The 11,641-nt window shown below is 32.3% G+C and overlaps 1 pseudogene; it reads right to left on the bottom strand.

The window, feature by feature from the left end:
• Positions 1-279: 279 nt before the first annotated feature.
• LOC149559293 (GDSL esterase/lipase EXL3-like) lies at positions 280-10,758 on the bottom strand (annotated as a pseudogene).
• Positions 10,759-11,641: the final 883 nt, after the last annotated feature.

The following is an 11,641-nucleotide window of genomic DNA, read 5'->3' as shown; positions in this document are numbered from 1 at the left end:
TAATACAAACTCCAGTCAAATGTTCAAAAATCATTTCCCATATCTTTCTACAACTATTAGTATTTCCTACCTATCAAACAAAAGCCAAAAAATATACATGATTACCTGAGTCAATAAGCTAATTTGAGATAGTAGACCTCCAACTAAAGTCTAGCTTACTATATTTTCAAGACCAGCAAAGTTGAAACCAGATCCCATACCTCCAATTGGTTAACATGAACCTTGATGTGGTAAATGCCCCCCAATGGGACCACTAGCACTTTCATGTCCTGCACCAAATCATATGTTACACTTCACTCTTGCATTCTTGTCTCTTGATGATGGATCTTGTAGTGTGATCTGAGACATTGATCCTAAAAATATCATACACAATCAAATTGAAAAACAAAAAAATTACTTTTCAAATAGATTAATGTTGATGTAGCTACAAGATTATGCTTACCACAAATTCATTTGATCCAAAACATTGATGTTAAACCACACATTCATTTGATCCAAAACATTGATGCTAAACCACAAATTCATTTGATCCAAAATGATGATGCTAAAAATATTTACATAATTGAATTTAAAAATCAAATTACAATGTCATTCGAACTTACCATAGCTAAAGGGATAAGAAACAACATCCACTACAATGTCATAGATGTATGAGTAAACAATAGTTGATCCTGGAAGTGAGCTCTCCAAGTTGGAGAGAGCAGGTGCCCAGTTTCTGTTGAAGTAGGGTGAAGCATCATTTATTCTTACATTGCATGGCCTCCCTACCACAAAAAGAAATGTTCTTTCTGAAGGTGAACATCACAAGATGGAAAACCCTACAACTATGAAACTTCTGGCTCCAACATTGTACAGATCCTAGCATGGCTACTGTTAACATTTCCTATACTAAAGAAATAACTAACACCCCAATTAGCATTCCCTGCAGCCAAGTAGTAAAGTGCATTACTTACAATACTTGAAGCATGCTCTGCCCCAACAATGGTTGTTATTCAAGATGTATATTCCTTAAAATACTACACTTGCTTCCACAATGCTATCACATTCTGCACAACCCCCACAAAATATAAAAGCTCTCAGCCCAAACAAAAAATTACCCACATTACATGCATTGGTAATGTAACCATTTTAATGCTTAAATGGAAATGCTTTAAAATTACTTATTTATGCCTACCCCGCTCTATGCAATAAAATTATCATAGCTAGAGCCAACTGAAGCGAAGCTTACTCCTGTAAGCAAATCATCTGAGGTGAGACTATCATCCAGATATGTTGGAACTACTTCTTTGATGCCCAATGCAGATGCTGTGGAAAAAACTCCACATGATCAATACTATAAGGGAAGCAAATATATCATTTCAAGTAGGAATACAAACTTGTTTAATGACATGAAAAAGGAAAATATTTCAGCCACTATAGCTAGTTTTTGAATTTAAATACAAGGATTACATAATGCTACATGTCCTAAAAGAGTAGCTGGAACTATTTATTTTTGTATGTCTTATGGTTATATTCTTGGGCTTCATTATGTTTTACATATGCTTGGGTTAACTATGAATCTCTATGCATTTAGCCACCTGCAAATAACATTATAAAATGAATAGGCGACTTAATCTGACTTCAACATATGGAAGTGTTAACATAAATAAAATCATGCAATTCAACATGGTTGCTCAATATTGTCTTCTTGTTTGTAAGATTCAAATAAACTTAAAGAAATGGAGGATCATGAAGATCTCAAGTAAAACTTGATTTGCTATCCATATATTTCCAAGTCTGGCCAATAGAAATAGCAAACATTTATCAACTTTCTATTTAAATGGGAAGTTACACAAGGTTCCCTAGAATGTAATCATTCCATCTCTAAACTTTGAGACAAATAAGAACATTCTGATAATCAGACATCAGAAACTTATGATGTAAATATAGAAAAGAAAATTAGCACCTTAAATGAGTACTAAGCTAATCAAGTTAAGGAGGGATACAATTTAACATTTCCTTAGCTTCTTTCTATACTTGATGTGCTATTAAACATATACTCTAGATAACTCTTAAGGGCATAGATATTCCTCTAGAGTTTTGAGAATGCCAGTGAAACATTTTATGGAAAATTAAATGATAAAATTATCTATAACTATGGATCACTGGGGGAAAGAAATGCCAGTTTTTCAAACAAGCAAGATTGCCATGTCTCATACTTTGTTTGTATTTACATTCAAAAATTGAGAATTGTCCTACTCCACTTTCTCCACTAACCAGGATAGATTGGTTGCATTGTTCATTGATCACTCCCCTATAATGACAATGTCAAAATGAGAAAAAAGTAAAGTAAACTTTTCTGTCATTAGTGATCAACCAAAAAAACATAATATCTGATGCCATTTAGTGATTGAAAAGTTTATTGATATGAAGCATCAGCAATTACAAAAACATGGGGGCTCAATTCTCCAAAGGGGGCATCTCTATACTGCTCCATCATGTGAGAATCATATAGTTGTGGAAGCTTTGTAAATGGGTTGATAGCAATTAAGATATTTCATGTATATGTCTATCGCCATTGTAAAAGAAATTATTTAAATGGGTTGATAGCAATTCAGGCTTTTTATAATTAGCATTTAATCATTTGAATAACAACTCTTGTGAACAAAGAGGGTTAATGACAATCTTAAATAACAGTTAACAACAATCTTGAATAATAGCTCTTGTGAACAAAGAGGGCAGCAATTAGCATACATTGACAATCTTAAATAAAAATTAATGAAGGAAAGGTGTGATTAAACACATTAACCTGCCCATGGAGAGTATCCATCTCTACCCATACTTGTTACTATAAACACGTTAACATGGTAAACTTTAGACCTTCCTCGACTACAAACATGTACCATATGTCTGTAAAACTTTACAAAATGAGACTAATTTGGGGCACCAAAATTTAGAAAGCTTTCAAATTTGCAGGTTGCATCAAGTTCTTAGTTTAAGTATGTTCTCTCGTGGCACTCAATAGGAAGGGTCGTTGAGTGGGGAACCTCTGAGACATGTAATCGTTCTCCATTCCATGCTACAAAACCTTCCCTTGGTTTTGCTATGTTTTTGCTATAAATGCTCCCATCCCATACATCAACACATCCCATACATGCTCCTTCATCAACAAGTGGAAATCCATAGAGCAATTTAAATTTATTACTATCACATTTGGAAAATAAGCTAGAAATTAAACCTGTGAATATTTTGATGTGTGGGGCTCAATCAACAAATATTATTATAACTAGTACCAAAAATTTTATATTATTTAAACATATATATGTATAATTAATGTCCAGTGGGGCTCAATATTCAAAGAGCTCATTATAAGTAGCAATTGTCCCATGAGTTATGTAATAATAACTGGCAGAGTAAAACAAGAAGTAATATATAATAACAAACAGCAATGATATATTAATGATTATGTATAAATTGATCAACAAACTAATGTTAACATGGGTAGTTAAGCATCAATTAAGATGAGGCACATAATCAACTAAACAGCAAGAACGATTGTATAAATTAGAGGAATACGATGGTACAACAAACAGCATACCGTACACACAGTCCTCATATCCCTGACAGTATTGGATTACATCTAATATCATATCATAACAAAACAGTTGCAAGTATCTTCATATATAAGAGGAATTATGTATGGACATTACCTATTCTTAATCAAAAATGGTCATCAGCTTATTGTGATGCATTCCCATACAAGAAGAAGTTTATAACTTAATCATGCAATTAACACTGTGAGCCACAAAGAGTGTGATTACCATGTTATATCCCAAATGATGCATACTAATTAGTCTCCAAAGGGGTATGGTAACTAAGGAGGAGAAGATCTAACTTAATTGAAAGATTGTGACTATTTGAAAAGAGGTATCTCTAAGGGGATATAAAAAAGTGAGCTTGAAACATCATGGAGGGGACAAATAAGAGATTAGTGATTTAAAAGAAGAATTCAGATTGCATACCCAAACCCGTGAGTGATTATTCATCAGCTAGAAGCAAAAGTGTAATAGAAAGAGTACACTTCAGTATTGCTTTACAAAATTTAGTATTTGAAAGCTAATAAGACTAAGAGCCAATACATGGTCTAGTTAATAAGATATAGTATTGATCTCAGTTTATATTGATAAATCAAAAATACATAAACATATACATAAACACATACATACATGGATACATTCAAAATCTATTTGAAGTTGATATATTCATATCCTATCCCTTAGTGTCTTTTTATAGCCCCTTTTAATTAGGGGTAGGTTGTTGGGTATGGCTGGAGTAATTCCTTGCAAGGTGGGTGAATCCCAAGAGAGGCTAAGGTATGGATTTTGGAAACCCTAAGAGTGTAGTTTCAAGATGGCTATGAATATGTGTCAAGTACTCTGTATCAATGTAGCCTGTGACAAGTACTCTACATATCACATTGTGGAATATATCTCGTACTTATCAACAAAAAATAGTTGGAAGGTGATGAAAGCCAAACTAGTGGCATTTACATCAAAAAGTTAAATCTTGATAGCAATATCACATTTTGGAAAATATCTCCTATTTATCAACAAAAACTAGTTGGAAGGCAATGAAAGATAAACTATAGGCATGTACATCAATGGGTTTCAATGTGTTCATCCAAAGGTTTTTGTTGTTGTTCCTTTTTTTTTGTTAATTTAACTTGATGAATGAGTTAGTTTTAGTACTTGAAGTCTTGGATCAATGGCTACTCATCAAGACACAATCACAAAATTGCAGCAATCAACAGTTACATTGTTTTGCAACTTTAGCAAGTTTTGAAAAGTTGCATTTTACAACTTTTTGGACAGCTTTTACATTCTTGACATAGTGGCTTTAAATTGTTCCAAGAACCTTCCAAACACATTAAAAATGGACTATAAATGACTTTTATAGTTACCCTTCTATGGCTCTTTTATACAAATATGGCCTTCTAATCAGAATCAAGACCTATTAGGAGAACTTTAAAACTTTCACTTGTGTATCCCTACATTTAGATTTAAAAGCATTGATGACTAAAATAATCTTATCACATCATGAATAACCTCTTTGGACTTAAAATATCATAATGTTTCATATTGACTTCCTATAGCTGAGGTGCTCCAGCACCATTAAGCGTTTTCAACAAGCTGTACAATACTACCAGTGATGAAAAAGCTAACAAAAAAGTGCATTGAATATTTGATGAAAGAAAAGTTATGTACAAAATCCAAATCAAAAGCAACTCAAGTATGAGGTAGGTCAAATAAATATATTTTATATTTAATAAAAGATAGTCTGTGAACAAAGATCAAATCAAAAGTAAGTCAAGTATGAAGCCCATCAATAGACACAATGTTCAAATCTAAAATACAAAAAATGACATACTTGTATGAGTATCTTGGAATCCCAGAGGCTAAAGAAACAAAATCTTTCTCATGTTTTCCCCACCAATTTGAATGGCCATTTTGTTTGGATGTTAGAGTTGCTCCATGATCAATTACAGACTCTGAAAGTATTGTACTTGAATCAATACTGTTAACATAGATGGGAAGTGATATACTACTTTAAATATTCCTACTCAATTGATCTTTATAATTCTTTTTGTGCCATATGATACAGTGGAGGAAATAGGCTAGTAATATCACACCAACAGTCACACCAATGGAAATCCCCATAATCACCTACTTCGATTGAGTACTCATTTCCCTAATAAGATCTAGGTTGTAGGAGACATTGGACTTAAGCAGACCAATAATAAGAACAAAAACCAATAACATGACCATGATAAATATATAGCATTTCACAATATTTGAAATAATTAGGACTCAGTGCATGTACAATTACCTGACAATCAATAATTGCTAACTCAAATAGCTAAGAAGATATCATGAAAGTGACTATTTCCTTTCCATCAAACAAGCTAAAACAAATTGAAACTATCTAAATAACATCATATTTCCACAATATATTGAAGATTATGAAGTTTGCTTCAAGATTCAATTGTGTGTATTTTTTAGCATCGTAACTATCTAAAAATACACACAATTGAATCTAGAAGCGAACTTCATAACTATCTAAATAATTAAAGGTAACTTAATTGAGGATACTTAGTTCAATAATAGCACAATGCCTTATATAAGTAAACCCTTATATATAATGAACTACAAAGGTACCTTATTGACTAGGCCAAATGACTCTTCTACCAGACAACCTATTAATAAAAGTTTCCCCGATTGCAAAAAAAAGTGACTTTCTCTGGGCAAAGAGCAAATAATAAAACTTGTTTTAGTCTCAATAACTTATAAAAGTTGTAGTGACATCTATAGTTGATCTCAAAAATCCATGAATCTTAAAAGTTTGTGTATGTGCATATTAGCATATTATAAATTATACAAATATAAGCCTCACTTGTCAGTCTCCTTAATGACCCGTTGTGCACACCAATTTGTATCCTCCCTACCTGGTATTTTGGTTGGCATAAAAGTTATTCTAAAGTGGGTTTATAGGTTCTCACAATAAAATGCAACACCATTTTCATACTAATTCAGGGGATATTAATCTTAACATGTAATGCCAATTTGATAAAAAAAATAAATCAGAAAACATCAAACTTGTAATCATTTCAAATGGTTCAACCATATTGAAACATTTAGCAAAACATTGCAAAACAGACATGTTGTCACCATGCAATCAATTTGTTTGCATGCACCTTAAGCTTCAAAAAAAAAATCAATTAGACACCATTTTGATTCATGTAAATATTTTTGTAAAATAAAATTGAAAACCAAGCCAAACTAAAAAATGAATGTAATAGATAGGAAAAGCACCTTGAAAAAGAGCTATCCTCATCATCATACTCCTTTTTAGAGACAAATCTATCATCATTGTGATCCCGGATTCTTGCAAAGTCATCGTCTTCATATTTATCTATACTTTTGTTGTGGAGAGCATCACCATCTTGACCATTGAGATTTTGGTCTTTGTACTTGTAAGCATAATCATCTTTTCTTTGACTAGGACTACCATCAGATTTGCCACCATTTTGACTTCCATAGCAATCATCATCACATCGATCACCATGGTATCTACCACCAAACCCTAAGTATGAACTGGGCTTCTATCCTCCAAATGAAGATAGACCACCATACCTAACAGAATTATATATTATGTTTGCATTACACATAAATAAATATAAGAATAAGCTCATCAAGCAATCATTTTATTCCATAGTTAATTTCGAAAGAAGCCAATAACTACTTAGCCACTTACTTGCCTCTATTGGCTACTGCATTTTGTCTCACTTCTCGTATTTTATCTTTATTGTTGATAAGAGAGAATATTCTAAGCCTTCTTTCTGACATTGATTCCCTGATCCTAACCGTTTGGTTTGACAAACTCAAAATTTGAAAGTGTCTAATCAATGAAAATTCCAACTATCAATCTCATAGCTAAAACATCAATCTCAAATATTTTAATAGAACAACCTATAAATATTCAATATATAGCAGAGAACAGAGCAAGAATCAAACATATAAGTAGATTAATTTTAGTTGGCTGATGTAAGTTTCATAGCCAACAAAAATACAATCTTGGGAGGTCTTATACTGAAATTTGGAAGGTGTGTTCCAATAGTTCATCAACAACACATTTAGATCCATTTGCCACAAGATATTCTAGAATAGTCAATGCCTTGAAATTACAAAAGATGAGTTTCTTAATAGAATGTTTTACAACTCTAAAGGTGCCATAAGATGAGAATAAAATCGATTTTGTAGTTTTGACAGAAGATAAAAAAAAGGAACACTTTCATTGCAAAAAAAAAACATGTTTTTAAAAATTACAAATGTCAGCTCAGGAAAGTCATATATTGTTGTTGACTTTTGGCATGAACCAAGTATATGCAGCTTGAAAATACTAACTGCTAGAGAAGGATCAGAACAATCTACCTTGTAAACATGACACTAGTTTCTGTTGGTGTCACTAACCCTTTTCCAGAGAATACCCATAACCAACTGGCTTTCATTGTTGCATCAAATACAAATTGCTTTATCCATTATTTGTTGGATGACTGCCAAAAAGAAATGTAAATCTTTGTGAGAGCTCTGATGCAAAACCCTAAATATTGTCTTACAAATTTCTTGTAGCCTGAGCAATCTCAGCCATAACCATCCCATGTGGACACCAAGGTTCATTGCTTGTTGCATCACGTACCTACAAAATAAAGAAAATGATCTACGAGTTTCCACTTTGAAATGCCAGACAAAAAATATTATGAGAGATTTAGCTAAAAATGCACAAGCTTCTCTCTAAACTAAAAAGTGTTCTTAAACCCATGCAGTCAAGATATCTCATTTCAACTTCAATTGTTGTGGATTTTTCTTTGCCATTTAAAATTTTAATTGCTTTCAAAATGGTACTAGATCATTTGTCACAACCAACCCTTAGGCTGAAAGAGGAGTTGCACATAAGAGTGAACTCTATTTCTTTTTTAGTTAAAACTTTATCTATGTAACTATATTAGAAAAATCCATATAATGTTCTAAAGAATCCATATGACAGGGATTTATTAGATCATTACTAGGGCAATGCTATTGATTAGGATTATGTTGTACTTAAATCAAAAAAAAAAAATATGTATTATGCATCTTTCGTCCTTAGTTTTGACCAATGACAGGTAAAAGTCATAAAAATGTTGTCAATAAATGATGGGAAAAAATCATCAATAAATGATAGAAAATAGTCGTATTAAATGTAGTCCAGCCATTACTTCATTTCTTTATTAAAAGTTGACAAATACAATTGATTATTAACTTTTCACTTAATCCAACAAAGTACATCAGGAAGTTTGTTGACTTGTGTGTCTTTAATTGAAATTGTACAAAACAATAACTAGAATAGACTATCTATGTTGACATCACAATATACATTAGATTTTTTTGTACAAAGCGAGAAAATGTAAATTCAACTTAACTCATAATACATGCAATATGCTTGAAATCCAAGGTGCAACTCAAATCTGATCTAGTATTTATTCTGCAAGATTAACATCTATTGCTGGAACAATATTGATGAGAAATTGCAGAGGGTTGTCCAATTTTGTGAATACAAAATTCAGGACAACAATGGGTAAGCTCTTTTTATCCTTATGAAAGCAAAGGGAGATTGGAGAGATTAGAACCTTAACAACCTAGCGTTCCCTAGTGTAACTTGTGGGGCATGTATACATCTCCCATCTTATCAATCATTCATTCATGTTCCTATTTTTGTTTCAATTTAATATAGACTAATTATGTTCTTAGGTTTTATTGGCACTCCCGAATACAAGTGTCTACTCTTCAATGCTTCGCTATGTCCAAGGCAAACTTAATACTACCAATATCTGAGATATGTCCAAAAGAAGGTACATAACATATTAGCATGCATATTTTGCAATACCCTACTTCTTGAAGTAACCACCTCAAAAATTATAAGAGTCAAACACCTTTACCCATGATAATCACAGAAGATGGATGGCACACAGTCTAAATCTTCATGCAAACAAGAGTACCTCCCATGGATCTCAAAGAAGATGGTACTGCTGAAAATAAAGATCTCATTTTCCATCTTGTTTTTAATAATATTATGTATATGTAATCATAAAAATAAGCATTCAAACTACAAACTAAGGCATATCCTACATAAATTAAAGCTTCAAAATAATTGAAATCTTGTGCCATTGTCAAAGTTGGCGTGCATCTGCACTGAGCAGAAAAAGTCTTTGATCATATGAAAAGTAACATTAATTGCACACAAACAAAAAAGTTGTAGAGTTATAGCATACCCATTAATCGAGCATTTGAAGTAGACCCTGCACCATTTGAGTGTACTTCTGAAGCATCCGGATTGTTATTGATCTTGCTTGTCTCAATAACTACAGGAATTGTGGATTTCTTATTTTTTGATAGTTCATAGGTCCGTGGAGGATTTTGATTGTCTAGTAGCTTGAAGATTTCCTGTTAAATATAAAAAGAATAATCGACATGTTTTATAAATGTTTCATCTACAGCATCACAACGAACTGCTGGCTATTCCAGATGAAACATTATCTTAGTCTTTAGATAATAAAGATTAGAGTTCCAGCCTTCTCAACTAAAAACATTATTGGTTACCTTGAGGTTCAAACTAGCTGAGAAATATTGCTCTTGAACATATACAGAAATATGATTTCGAGCACTGGAATCTTGCCTTCCGCTGACTTGGGGGAAAATGCCTTCCAACTTTAACAATGGTCTCCATAGTGTGCGAAAGTACTGGTGTGAAACCTAGCAACATGCCATTTGTCAATATCAGTAGCGAATGATGTTTCAGATTACCTGATGACCAAAACACAACACTCGTTAGAGAGAGAGATATATAGAACTAAACCACAAAACAAAAGCATTGGTAATTATTTGTAGAACACACTAAGAAATGGCATAAACTACTTTGCCAAACGCCAAATTACAATGTTCCTCCTTTTCAACCTAAAAACAAAAAATTCACTCAAATCAATTTTTTCACTAAGTTGTTTATTATATCAAAATATGAATAGGACGGTTTTCTGTTGTGCTGTCAAATATAATTATTATTAAAAAACACTATGCAATGGATAGTAAATAATTTTCATCTCAAGATAAAATAAATGAAACTGGTCATGCACTTTCTCTTCTACAAATCCAGAATAATTAGCCAAGAGAAATTTAATTACCTTTTTTCCATTATCATTAATGAGGCTCAGATATCGAACAGCTTTCCAAGCTTATTAGGACAAGTTCAAGGCTTGTTTGCAGAAAAATCCTTCAGTGAGGGAAAGAGTCATCAGGGAGCAACCAATCCTGCAACTCTAGAATTACACCTTCAACATCCTACTTCTAAAACCAATAATTGTTTCAACACCATATTCACTTCTTTTCTATTAGCATATACATTATATAATATTAACCCAAATGAAATTAAAAAATAATTGTTTACAGAAATAACTAAAAGAAGAAAAATCATATTGTCGCAATCTTTCTAAGAGTCTAAAAGAAAACTCAATATCAAAACAAGCTTCGTTTATTGTGATATTGCTATTAAGATACAACTGTGTAGTTTTCTAGTCAAATTCATTGACCAATGCTTCGCCTTTGTGAGTGTCACCTAAATACAATGAGTGTTGGTTGTTTCATTCATTTCATGAGAAATGGGTTCTTTTGAGCCACTACTCATTAAACAAAGATCAACAAGTTTGACTCAAAAACACACAACTGAATCCTAATAGTAAGATCACAATTTGGCTTCTTGTGTAAAATATCTCCTACTTATCAAGCTTCAAATATCTTAATCTTTTTCTACTTTACCTCTTCCAGTAATGCTTGAGAATTTAATGGGACCTAGATGTTTCAATTTGAAACAAGTACAAATTTCCCGATATCTAAGTGTCCAAGTCATTTACTATAGTCTACACTAATGCAATGTCTTTGTTCCTCATATATTTTGCCTAAGAAATTAATTAAACTAACTAATTAAATATCAAATTGTCTTGATATTATTGATATTCTTTCATTCCATTACTAAGTTTCTTTCATTCCATCTATCCCATTGGATGATTATCAGGAGAATT

This window comes from Cupressus sempervirens, chromosome 5, assembly GCF_028749045.1.
Source record: "Cupressus sempervirens isolate cs-2001-9-10 chromosome 5, ASM2874904v1, whole genome shotgun sequence".
Lineage (NCBI taxonomy): Eukaryota > Viridiplantae > Streptophyta > Pinopsida > Cupressales > Cupressaceae > Cupressus > Cupressus sempervirens.
Note: the sequence above shows the minus strand (reverse complement) of the source record. Positions and strands in the feature narration are given on the sequence as shown.